This window comes from Trematomus bernacchii, unplaced genomic scaffold (genome assembly GCF_902827165.1).
Source record: "Trematomus bernacchii unplaced genomic scaffold, fTreBer1.1, whole genome shotgun sequence".
In the NCBI taxonomy this organism is placed as follows: Eukaryota; Metazoa; Chordata; class Actinopteri; order Perciformes; family Nototheniidae; genus Trematomus; species Trematomus bernacchii.
In genome coordinates this window covers 1342315-1355055 of record NW_022987549.1, presented here as the reverse complement: position 1 = coordinate 1355055, position 12741 = coordinate 1342315, and the positions used below count along the sequence as shown (strand labels likewise).

The window sequence follows — 12741 nt, the reverse complement described above, 5'->3', positions numbered from 1 at the left end:
CTCCTTGACCCCTACTTTCACAGCCATTTCTTTGTTGTATGCATAAAACCTTCACGCACAGCAACGAAAAAGAGACTGCGTCTAATTCTGTGGACAGAGAAAGTGAAAAATGAAATGGAAAATGTGAGTTTTGTTAGACAATCTTATGATGTCTGTAGATAAATCAGTTGATCAGACGACTAATTTAATGAAACGCAGCTTAAAATGCTGTCAAATATGAAGAAATCACGGTTTGATTCTGATTGTCACTCCTACATTACAGCCTCTTACGTCATGTGACAAGAAGAGGTAACCCTTCCTGTAAAGGGTTAAATTCATTCATCTAAGAAAGCAGTAAATGCACAATATTTCAGGGAAGTGTACATTGAAGAAATACCCATCCCAAATACCCGAAAGTGAGGTCATCGCTGCACTCATAACCCGATCAGAGAGAAGGAGTGGGCACGCTAATTTATTCAGGGAATTTTCACGATATGAAGCCCAGTCATGGTGATATATTCAGAGCGTCTCCAGACAGAAAAACACGCGCAGAACATTTGATGATTTCCCAGATTGCTGTGAAACACTCTCACTCTCTCAGACTGAGAGTGATAAGAGAGAGAAAGCAGATCAGGGCGCACATTTCAAAGGAAATATGTTACAAATGCATGAATTTAAGAGAGCAGGTACACCCCCCACTGCAGGTGTATTTCCCCCCAAAGAGAAACAGAACAGCAGACAGGGTGAAACAGTCTGAAAACATATCTGAAAACACGCTGATGTGAATTAGAAAGCATGAAATGTGTCACGATCGTAGCTTATTCATAGTTGCATGTTTTAAATTCAGTTGTGAATATATTGTGTCTGGAGCGATTCACTCTGTGATCAGAGAAAACGGCAAATTAGGAAAAAGACGCCGGTGATAAAAAAGGGTTTTACGATAATGCCAAATTGTTCTTAAAGAGCATTACTATGTTTCTGAAGAGCTTTTTAATCGTGGTGCGATAACACAAGGGTTCCCAATAATTACAATTGCACAAATCATCAAATTAAAAACACGCTGAAGATCTGAGAATGTCTTTGTGGAGCCGTCCTTTCGGATTCACCTGTTGGTCTTTGATTGAAATTGAAATGCTCAGTTTGCTGAAGAACCCGTAAAGTGTCCTACTTAGGGAACCATTTCTACGTTATGTATAAAACCTTGGCGCACAGCAAGGAAATAGAAAGAGTGCATCTGATTCTGCTCGAAAACAAAGACAGAAATTATGAAGCGGAAATTGTGGGTTTTGTAAAGCGAATAAGGCGGAGAGGTGATTATTGTCAGGTGAAAGGAAGAGGAAGGAAATTGATTATGTATTAATGGAAGCGTTTTTTGCTGACAATATGATGATTATCACATATTAGGCTTGTTAATTTACTTTATAAACGTTGCATTATTATAGAGCAAGTATTAAATCAATATCGTTTGGTCTGTGGGACGAATAAGGGATTCTGATTCTGGAAATCAGATCACGCTGTTTCTTACTCTAATATAGAAATGTCCGCTTTCTCCTTTCCCTTATCAGTCTGTTAGACTCTCTGCACGCTTACATCAATGTAGTTTGATGTACATTTCAATTAGGGGATTCTGATTCTGCTCGTACACAGATAGAGGGGGAATCTTGTTTTGTATAGAGCGTTACTCTACTATAGACCCTCTTTCTCCTTCCCCTTCTCTCTCTGTGTGCACCATGTGTTCATCACTCTCCACACATGAGTCTCCGCGGGGTTTTGTGCTCAATATGGGGACGGTCCCGCAACAATGAGGGGGCGCCGGGGGGGGTTTCCTGCGGCTGAAGGTGGATATGTAGCCAGTGAAGGGACGGAGAGCTGCTGCCAACAGCTATAGAGCCTCCTCCTCTCTGCTCATATAGATCTGCAGCTACGGAAACTTTGCTGTGTTCCTCCAGCCGTCAGAGAGGTGTGTGTGTGTGTGTCGCTGACGTGTGTGTGTGTCCCTGATGTGTGTGTGTATCACTGATGTGTGTGTGTGTTTGTGTGCAGCAGACGGATCCAGCAGAAGGAGACTGAGGAGTCTGAACACCGACTGATTTCACTCCGCAACACCCAGGAATCCAGGTACTACAATTTAACATTGATCATGATTTGGAAACAATGTTTAAGTGTGATTATTCCCACACAAACAAAAATGTTGATTTACTAAATGAAATCTGTTGTCTTCTGTATTAGCTTTTTGTGAATAACTAGATTGAACTGCATCGGTTTTATGTTGAAGTTGTTTGTGTGAGAGAGCGTTGAACATGCCGTTGCAACAGTGTGTGGTCTTCATCGAGCGGGTATGTGTGTGTGTGTGTGTGTGTGTGTGTGTGTGTGTGTGTGTGTGTGTGTGTGTGTGTGTGTGTGTGTGTGTGTGTGTGTGTGTGTGTGTGTGTGTGTGTGTGTGTGTGTGTGTGTGTGTGTGTGTGTGAGAGAGAGAGAGAGGGGGGGAGAGGTGGTATGTGAGTCGGGCTGGAGGAAATTCTTGTGTTTTGGAATGCGTTTACCCCGGGGGAGACCCCATGACTCTGGGATAGACAAGGGGGGAGAGAGGGGGGGAGAGGGGGGAGAGAGAGAGAGTAGGGAGAGAGAGAGAGAGAGACATAAAGAGAGAGAGAGAGAGACACAAAGAGAGGAGAGAGACGTAAAGAGGGGAGAGAGAGAGAGAGAGAGAGAGAGAGAGAGAGAGAGAGAGAGAGAGAGAGAGAGAGCACTTTGAGTGACTGATCTATTGTGATTGATTGAAGAAAGACTTGAATCAATGATTTAGAAAGCGTGCTAAATCATGATGAAAATTCAATAACAGTGACATTTAAAAAAAAAAAAAACGTTTAGCATTTTAGTTTTATTAGAAACTCATATATGTTTTGTGTCTGAGAGGAGTGTAATTGAAACCATGCGCTCAGTCTGAGAGACAGTCCAACAGGGGGCACTGAGACACATGCAGTCAGACCTCATTATTAATATCATCTTTTAGACATAGATATACCATTTAGCTCATTCATATTATCGCAGATTTTGAAAAACATGGTATCGTGTTAAAAGTGCATTCAATATGGATTTGTTCTCCCCTGCGCAGAATTGATAATTCATCTGGCTTTTTGGCTCTGATTGAACTCTTTAAACGTCACACTGCATAACACCTGTTGCTGCTGTCATGTGGAGGAACACGTATCTCCAAAACTGTCCACTCTTTACGACGAATAAGTGCATTCTTCAGATTATCCAATAGATGTTCTTTTCGACATGAAGTAGGACTAATTAACTCAAACTAATCATATATCTGAAATTGTAAAATCATGAAGATGCATGTGTTTTTTACCCAAAGCAATTTAACATTAAGTAATAAACGTTAAGACTGCTTGGTGCATCTGTGTGTGCTGGTATAATACTAAAGTGTTATCTGATGCAATATATTGTCAAATTTCCAATATGATCAATAACATGATCTTAATCAAAGTGCAGGGACAGGGTGAGGCAGTATATCAATATCATATCCATATAGATAATATGATGAGACGTTGTTTTCGATTTTGGATATGCAAATGAGCTTTAATCTATAAAATCTTCTCTTTTTGGAATTCATGTAATTTGGACCATATTCAATTAAGAATAAAGTAACCATAATATGAATAAGTCATAATTGCGATGTGGCATAAGTGTACTTTTCCTTGTTTTAAAGACTGCAAGTCACTGTTTTAATAATGCCTTTACCCATAAGTCCTTATATCCACATTACTGATGAAGAATTAGCAAATCACTCTTTTTGTAAAGGCACTAATAGTCAACGCTACAATACCATCGCAATTTTGATATTGTGGTATTTGTCCAACATTCAGATATTTGATTTCTTGCGTATCATTCGAACTTCAGTCCCTGAGTATCCCCCCGTCGGCATGTCAGGACTTATAGAAACACCCGGAGCATTGAAAGGGATTATGTTGCAGTGTATGTAGATATTAAAAAGTTGACAGCGTTTATTGTCCTGAAAGTTGGACAGAAGTTGGATCTTGGATGAGTTTGGGAGGACAGACTGGGGTGAGCGTCCTGTTGGACTCAGAACAAGAAGAGTGTTTCTGGAACATCGTGGGGACGCTGTCGAAGGACTGCTAAACACTCGCCCACACACAAATGTGAGATATTCTAATGAGCAATCTGGCCCTTCTGAATATCATCTGCGTTTCACAGAGCGAGTCTATCAGCTTCAGACGAGAGATGCTGTCTCGATTTCTAGTTGAACAGAGGTGTGAGTGTTTGACTGACGTGCTTCTCTTCACACCTGCTTTCACAGAGTCAACTCTTCGTGAAGCACATCAGCCGAGAACCAGAGCTCCGTCCTGCAGGTAGGAAACACAACTTCTCTGATTTTGAATGACGAAAAAGTGGGGATTATGTGGTTTTTGTTCATGCACTTTTGCACACGGTGTCTTCTCACAAAGTACTACACCTTCCAATGCATTTACTACATCTAACAGCCATTCATCACTCTCATCAGTGTCCACATTTAGTTTGATAAAATAGGATTAACTATCTAATGGCAGTGAAAGCCTTAAATTGTGTTGTTTTTTTAAGCACTTCTGCACATTGTTACATTTTTCGAGTGTGTCTTCTAATTAAATACTACACTTTCCAATGCATCTCCTCCATCTAACATCCACCAACGACTCTCCTCAGTGTCCTTTCATTAGATCACAACCCTCCCCTGTAGCTGTGATTTAAAAATAACCCAGCTCTGCCGTGTACAGCAGCCGACAGCACATGTGTACACCTTTCATGTAAACCAAAAACAATGATTCACACACACACACACACACACACACACACACACAGCCCACACACTCCCACGTGTTTCCCCTTCAGATGTGAGGCACATGACATCATTAAAGAGGTCTCTGTGGGTACAGCATGTGTGTGTGAGAGTGTGTGTGTGTGTGTGTGAGAGTGTGTGTGTGTGTGTGAGAGTGTGTGGGTGAGGGGAATGAAAGCCAAAGCTCCAGAGCTGTGGGCCCCTCGCTGCGTGTGTGTGCCCAGCCAGAGGCTCTGGTCCTGGGCCGCGCTGCCTCCCACGCTGGGGTACGGCTGGAGGAGAGTGGGAGGTAGGAGTGGGAGGTAGGAGTGGGAGGTAGGAGTGGGAGGAGAGAGTGGGAGGAGAGAGTGGGAGTCAGCCTGTTGCAGAGCCCCCAGAGAAGGGAGCGCTGAGGGAAGAAACACAGCGAGCGTTAGAGTAAAGAGAGGAGAGGATGGAGATCACAGGAGACTCTCAGACTCTCAGACTCTCAGACTCTCAGACTCTCAGACTCTCAGACTCTCAGACTCTCAGAGTGTCAGACTCTCAGACTCTCAGAGTGTCAGACTCTCAGAGTGTCAGACTCTCAGACTCTCAGAGTGTCAGGGTCTCAGACTCTCAGACTCTCAGACTCTCAGACTCTCAGAGTGTCAGACTCTCAGACTCTCAGACTCTCAGACTCTCAGACTCTCAGAGTGTCAGGGTCTCAGACTCTCAGAGGGTCAGGGTCTCAGACTCTCAGAGGGTCAGGGTGGGAAACAAAGACCATGCAGGTTTCAGACGCAACGTCCAGTTAAACTGCTCAGGATGTTTGCACAGTTTCGATGTGAGAGAAGCAAGTTGTAATAATTGAAACAATGAAAGTTCAAGTTGTAATAATTTCAAAGTCCACAAATTGTTGTTGTTTGTAGGACAATACAAACACTCATAACTATCTAATAGATATACGCTCAAATCTCCTCTTGTTATATTGTTTGAGTCTACAGCTTGTTCTTTTATATATTATATAGCATGATTTCTGCTCTTCTTTTTGAGTCAGATAACATTTAGGTTGTTGTTGTTTGTGTCTAAAAACGTTTCATACTGCTTTGAGATGTTTCCTATACGGCTTGTTCTGATGCTGCAGAAAAACACACAGTTACCTTCTTTAAATGTATCCAGCAATACCTTCATTTCACTTCTGAACTGTGTACTTTTTGAATACTTTATTTGTCGTCATCTCTCAAATCTCTGGGCATGTGCTGAAGCGTTTGCACCCGGCACAACACCTGCTCTCATATAGAGTTTAGAGTGCGTTACCCATGCTAATAACAACAATTACTCACATGCATCCAATCTATTCATCGTTTAGCTCCTGGGAAAGAGAAGATGTGGACGGTGAAGGAAGACACAAAATATAAGAGACATTTTAAATAATATTGATGCATAAGGACAAATAATTGAGCAGATTTGGATGGTTAAGAACTTTAAGTGCATCTGGAGTTAAAAAAACTAAATATAGACCAAATATAAGAGACATTTCTGATGCATAAGACCCAATAAGTGACTTCAGATCTGTGTATATTCACACACACACTCTCCACGCTGTATCACAGTTTCGTTTCTCGTGCTTTTCGGAGACAGATGGCCTCCTCAGACCCATCTGCTGAGAAAACACAACTCCGCTGCATGTCCATTTAATCCTCCGTCAATGACACGCTCACATTCCTCACACACACACACACACACACACACACACACACACACACACACACACACACACACACACACACACACACACACACACACACACACACACACACACACACACACACACACACACACACACACACGCAGCGTGCATTAGTCATAAGAGATGGGGGAGCATTCGTCACTGGTGTCATTGGTTTAGTAAACATGTTTCTGATCCAATGTGGGTTTACTCTTTGGAATTTAGGGGTTTCATTTAGTCAAATCACTCGTCTGATTCTCAGCTAGCTCTCTGCTGTGGAAGTTGGCTGATTGTGGACTTTGTGGAAAGACACAGTCTCAAAATGTGACTGTTACTGTGTGCGCAGAATATGAAATACACACGGAGATACTTTGTGATCTTACGGAGGAACGTGTTGATGAGCATGAGGCTGAAACAGGACTCACAGCTGATGGAGTTGGACTGAAGCTCCTGACAGATTGTATTTAGCGCCTTCTTTGTAGTGAAATCTGGACATTTTTGTGCAAGAGTACAAGGGAAATAGTCAGTGTGTCCTGAAAAACTGGATTCTTTTGTAAAGTGGAGAGGAAAAAAGACACTTAAAGCACACACAGCTGCAACTAATGATTAGTGTTATTGTGGATTACTCTGATTGAGCTGTTAGAAAAGAGTTGTTACAATTAGAAACAAGGACAGGGTAACAGTTAAAACCTCCAGAATATTCAGTTTAATATCACAAAGAACGAAGTTATCATGCTGGCCGTCCATGAAATGTTAGAAAATGCTTGTAACGACTATAAAAAAAAGGCTAGAATCACAGTTTAAAACACTCTCAAATGGTCACGTTACTATCACACAGAGCAACACAGCTACTCTTCAGGCTCCAGATGCTTCAAAGAGGGACCCTAAAGTTCAGAGCATGTGCTTCAAAATGACAAAAATGGTTTAAGAGTTAAGCAACTATTGCAAATATATGTTCTGTCCATCAATCAGGTGTCACCGCCACTTCTTTCACTTTGTTATTATTTACGGCTCCGAGCCAGCAGCAGGTGGTGTTTCCGGGCTCTAATAATGGAAGGTGGTTCTGCAGGAAAACACAGAGGGAGACCTGCAGTCTGGGGCGTGGACAGACACACACACACACACACACACACACACACACACACACACACACACACACACACACACACACACAGGGGAGGGGGAGTCATTTTGGCGTGAGGTGAGGTGAGGTGGGACGGGAGAAACGAGGGAGGACAGGGAAGTGAGAACAGGAAACTCTGGTCAGAGAGGAATGTTTCACAAGAAGTCCTCCTCCACCCTGCCACCAGCCTGACACACACACACACACACACACACACACACACACACACACACACACACACACACACACACACACACACACACACACACACACACACACACACACACACACACACACACACACACACACACACACACACACACACACACTCTCTCTCTCCACTGTGTGACCCCTCACCGCCTTGGCACGACTCGCAGCTCTTATATCCTGAGTCACCGCCTTCACTCAGCCCAAGGGGTGGGTGTGTGTGTGTGTGTGTGTGTGTGTGTGTGTGTGTGTGTGTGTGTGTGTGTGTGTGTGCATGTGCGTGTATGTGTATGTATAAATGTGTGGAAGAGAGAGATGTTTTTCCACACCTCTGAAGGGAAGAGGAAGAGGAAAGGAGAGGAGAGGGATGTCGGGTGGAGCAGATTCCTTTACAGGAGTCACACTGCTATCATACACACCCTGAATTCACACACACACACACACACACGCACACACACACACACACACTGTGAAAATGTAGTTACTGTACATATGTGTGTACCCAGGAACTGCAGATGGAAATATCTAATATCTAAATCTGGCGTAAATCGTCTTTTCTCTTGGAGATGAATATTTGTTAGCACGGTTCTTGTTCAATAAATAATAATAATAATAATAATAATAATAATAATAATAATAATAATAATAATAATAATAATAATAATAATAATAACAATATCTGTTTTTAAACATATTTTGAATAATTGTATCTGTAATATCATTGGAGAGGAAATAATTAGATCAATATATTTTAGTTTTAATACAATATATAATACTTTATATTTATTGTTTGATTTCTTTGTTTGGTGTTGAATAGAGAAAATCTGGCAAAAGGTGAAATGATCCGGTTCTCAAAACTGATACAAATGACAACAAATGACCCTTTAATATTTCCGCTGTTACCAATACAACAGCAATGACAGCTATGATATCTTTGTATAGCTCAGCCAAATAGTGATCCACTGCGTCACAATGAAAGTATTCATGGGGGCACAATTAGAAACACCAGCGTGAGTAATGGAAAATTCAAGCGGCACCTAAACGCATCGCAGAGAGTTCATCTGTCACCAGAGTCACTGCTGCTGGGATCCCTGCGTGCCACTGAGTCCAGGGTTATCACAGGGTAACACACACACACACACACACACACACACACACACACACACACACACACACACACACACACACACACACACACACACACACACACACACACACACACACACACACAGATAAGACGTAGAGCCATGCCTCCGCAGCGTGACAGTGACATCACAGTGTGTATCTGTGTGTCCTCACCGTGCTCGAAACAGACTGGCCTAATATAGTCACTGAGACCATGCGCACACACACACACACACACACACACACACACACACACACACACACACACACACACACACACACACACACACACACACACACACACACACTCCCACACACACTCGGACCCAGGGGCATGGGGGTCTGCCAACTGTGTCTCCTTTTAGTGAATGAAATGACGTCGATGTTACGTCTGTTCTTGTCCGTCACTGCTGAGAGTCTCGATCTTTCTCGAGACAGGTGTGTGTGTGTGTGTGTGTGTGTGTGTGTGTGTGTGTGTGTGTGTGTGTGTGTGTCCTCAATCATGCAACAGATACTTACTGATAGTTATATCACATGTTCTTTCTTGTTCCTTTAACACTTCCAGCAGCAGGTGAACATATCTGTCCGTTACATGCATTCAGTCTTTTCAAAATAGAATCCTGTCTTCATAGGACACTGCTTGATAAAGATTTAGGATAAAAGATATATATTTTGACAGGGTTTAAATTAGGGTAGAAGTGGTCCTATATAGTTAAGTCTGATGTATGACATCTATGACTCTCTATTCTACCATGTGTGTGTGTAACGAGTCCTCATGCAGATATTTTATTCTCATTATCTTGCATGCTCCTATAATGTTAAACAACACGGTCAGTTTCAGCTCCTTACAGGCATTAAGTCTTTTGAAAATAAAGTTCCATCTTCACAGGCAACCAATTAGGTTTAGGAACAAATATAGTTTTGGATCAAACAGCTACAGAAGTGGGTGGGTGGGCAATGAAATCATGTCTTGTGTTTGACACATATGATACGCTCTCTATGCTTCCCAGTGTGTTTGTGTGAGTGTGTTTCCAACGTGTTTTTATACAACAATTTATGTGACATTGTAGAAAATGGTAATACTCATTGTTCATGCATTATCCTATAGGAATGTCCAAAGACCTAATACACACCGGCACAAAACCTACAGCAACAAAAAAAAGGGGTATCTAAACACAGCAACATTCCTCAGTGTCTCTGTCCTTTTTTATCTGTGTGTGAGTGTGTGAGTGGTGTGTGTGTGTGAGTGGTGTGTGTGTGTGAGTGGTATGTGTGTGTGAGTGGTGTGTGTGTGTGTGCGTGAGAGTATGTGTGTGTGTGTGTCACTGCTCAGCCATTAAACTTCCTCTCAGGCCGAACCAGCAGAATTCCCAGGCTGCTCGGCTGCAGTTCACACCTTTCTGTCCACAGGAATCTCTGGAATCCCCAGCTTCCTCTCCCTCTGCAATCTCCATTGTGTGTGTGTGTGTGTGTGTGTGTGTGTGTGTGTGTGTGTGTGTGTGTGTGTGTGTGTGTGTGTGTGTGTGTGTGTGTGTGTGTGTGTGTGTGTGTGTGTGTGTGTGTGTGTGTGTGTGTGTGTGTGTGTGTGTGTGTGTGTGTGGTGTGTGGTGTGTGTGGTGTGTGTGTGTGTGTGGTGTGTGTGTGGTGTGTGTGTGTCTCCGCCCTTGTATCCACCCAGAGAAAGCCGGTTCGAGCCCACAATAGACTGAGTCACAATCTAAAACGGCAGAAACTCTCAGAGTCTCACTGAGGTGGAGCCTTTGGCGTCAAAAAGACTTTCAATTACAAAAGTACACACACAGGGATTTAATAGTTCCCATGAAGACTTGAATCCATCACAGATAATATGAAATAATACAGATGTTAGTCCTACAGTAGTTGTGTTCAAATTCTACCATTTACATCATATTTCTGTGACGCTTTTATCCAAAACAACTTCAAATAAATGCAATTAATAAAAATGAAATGACTTCATTAAATTAGCTTTACATGTATTTATTTTATGTATTTGTTGTATTTAGCAAAGGACAGTCAAACTATATTTGTTGGCAGATTCATAACTAAGAAATTATCTAAAGTAGAAACTATTTGTTTCCAATCAGAATAAAAATAAAATAAAAACTATGATATTATTTTGTATTTCATCATAAAGTTGATCGGTATGACAAACAACTAATATCACGGTATTTTCCCAAATTAAAACGGTATATCACGGCATTTATAAACCATTATATTGTGCTAACTTTGCGTACCACATAACAACAAAAGCACTATTTGAAAATGTAAACAAATCCCCCTTCCCTGAGTGCACATTTAAATACTTCCCCTGGGGACTCCTTTCACTGTCGCACTGCTCGAGCGCCTTGCCACTCTTTCAACGGTATTGTGGTAGATTAAATAATCATATAATACGGTAAACAGTTCGCTGTATTCGGTATGAAACGGTACACCACCAAACACTTCTTCATCATAATGATTTAAATGTAATGTTCAGGTTAAATGATTGTATATTTAATGTGTAATGAGGTCATGCTGCAGCACCGTTATTACTCGAACGTGAAATCACTCGTCTGTTGAGAAATACAAAATCATTTCTCTCTCAGTGACTCATTGTCCTTGGCTTGCAGAGCGGCTCAATTATAAAATCATGAGTAATCTGCGGCCAAATAAAACAGCTGGACTGAAATAGCTAACATTTAAAAGGAAACATTTACTATATTAAAAGTCCAGTCAGACAAGAAGAGAGTGCTTTTATGTTTCTATATAAATCCTCCTCCAGGTTAAAGTTTGTCGTCACGTCTGGAGTCATTTATCCCATCCTGAGTCATCCCCAATGAACACAATGTGAAACACACACCGTACGTACACACACACACACACACACAGACACACACACACACACACACACACTGCCTGACACACGCCAGGCTGTGATTCACCAACACCCACACACACTCTCACACACACACATAAAACAACCACAGAGTTGAATAGTTTGAGGTTTTTAGAGGGGTCAGTATATAGAGTTACAAATGTAGTGTCTATACTTTAAAGAGTCCTCTCCTGCTGATGTTCAGGTGTATATCAGTATGTAGTGTCTATACTTTAAAGAGTCCTCTCCTGCTGATGTTCAGGTGTATATCAGTATTTAGTGTCTCTACTTTAAAGAGTCCTCTCCTGCTGATGTTCAGGTGTATATCAGTATTTAGTGTCTCTACTTTAAAGAGTCCTCTCCTACTGATGTTCAGGTGTATGTCAGTATGTAGTGTCTCTACTTTAAAGAGTCCTCTCCTGCTGATGTCCAGGTGTATTTCAGTATGTAGTGTCTCTACTTTAAAGAGTCCTCTCCTGCTGATGTTCAGGTGTATATCAGTATGAAGTGTCTCTACTTTAAAGAGTCCTCTCCTCCTGATGTTCAGGTGTATATCAGTATGTAGTGTCTCTACTTTAAAGAGTCCTCTCCTGCTGATGTTCAGGTGTATATCAGTATTTAGTGTCTCTACTTTAAAGAGTCCTCTCCTACTGATGTTCAGGTGTATGTCAGTATGTAGTGTCTCTACTTTAAAGAGTCCTCTCCTGCTGATGTCCAGGTGTATTTCAGTATGTAGTGTCTCTACTTTAAAGAGTCCTCTCCTGCTGATGTTCAGGTGTATATCAGTATGAAGTGTCTCTACTTTAAAGAGTCCTCTCCTGCTGATGTTCAGGTGTATATCAGTATGTAGTGCCTCTACTTTAAAGAGTCCTCTCCTGCTGATGTTCAGGTGTATATCAGTA

At 41.8% G+C, this 12741-nt stretch overlaps 1 long non-coding RNA gene across 1 annotated transcript in view; it reads left to right on the top strand.

Moving 5' to 3' along the window:
* LOC117476950 overlaps positions 1–12741 on the top strand; it is a 31591-nt gene that overhangs the window by 3093 nt on the left and 15757 nt on the right. Inside the window, exons 2-3 of the long non-coding RNA XR_004555304.1 lie at positions 2023–2097; positions 4307–4358. This is a non-coding gene — a long non-coding RNA (uncharacterized LOC117476950). The remainder of the gene's footprint in view (positions 1–2022; positions 2098–4306; positions 4359–12741) is intronic.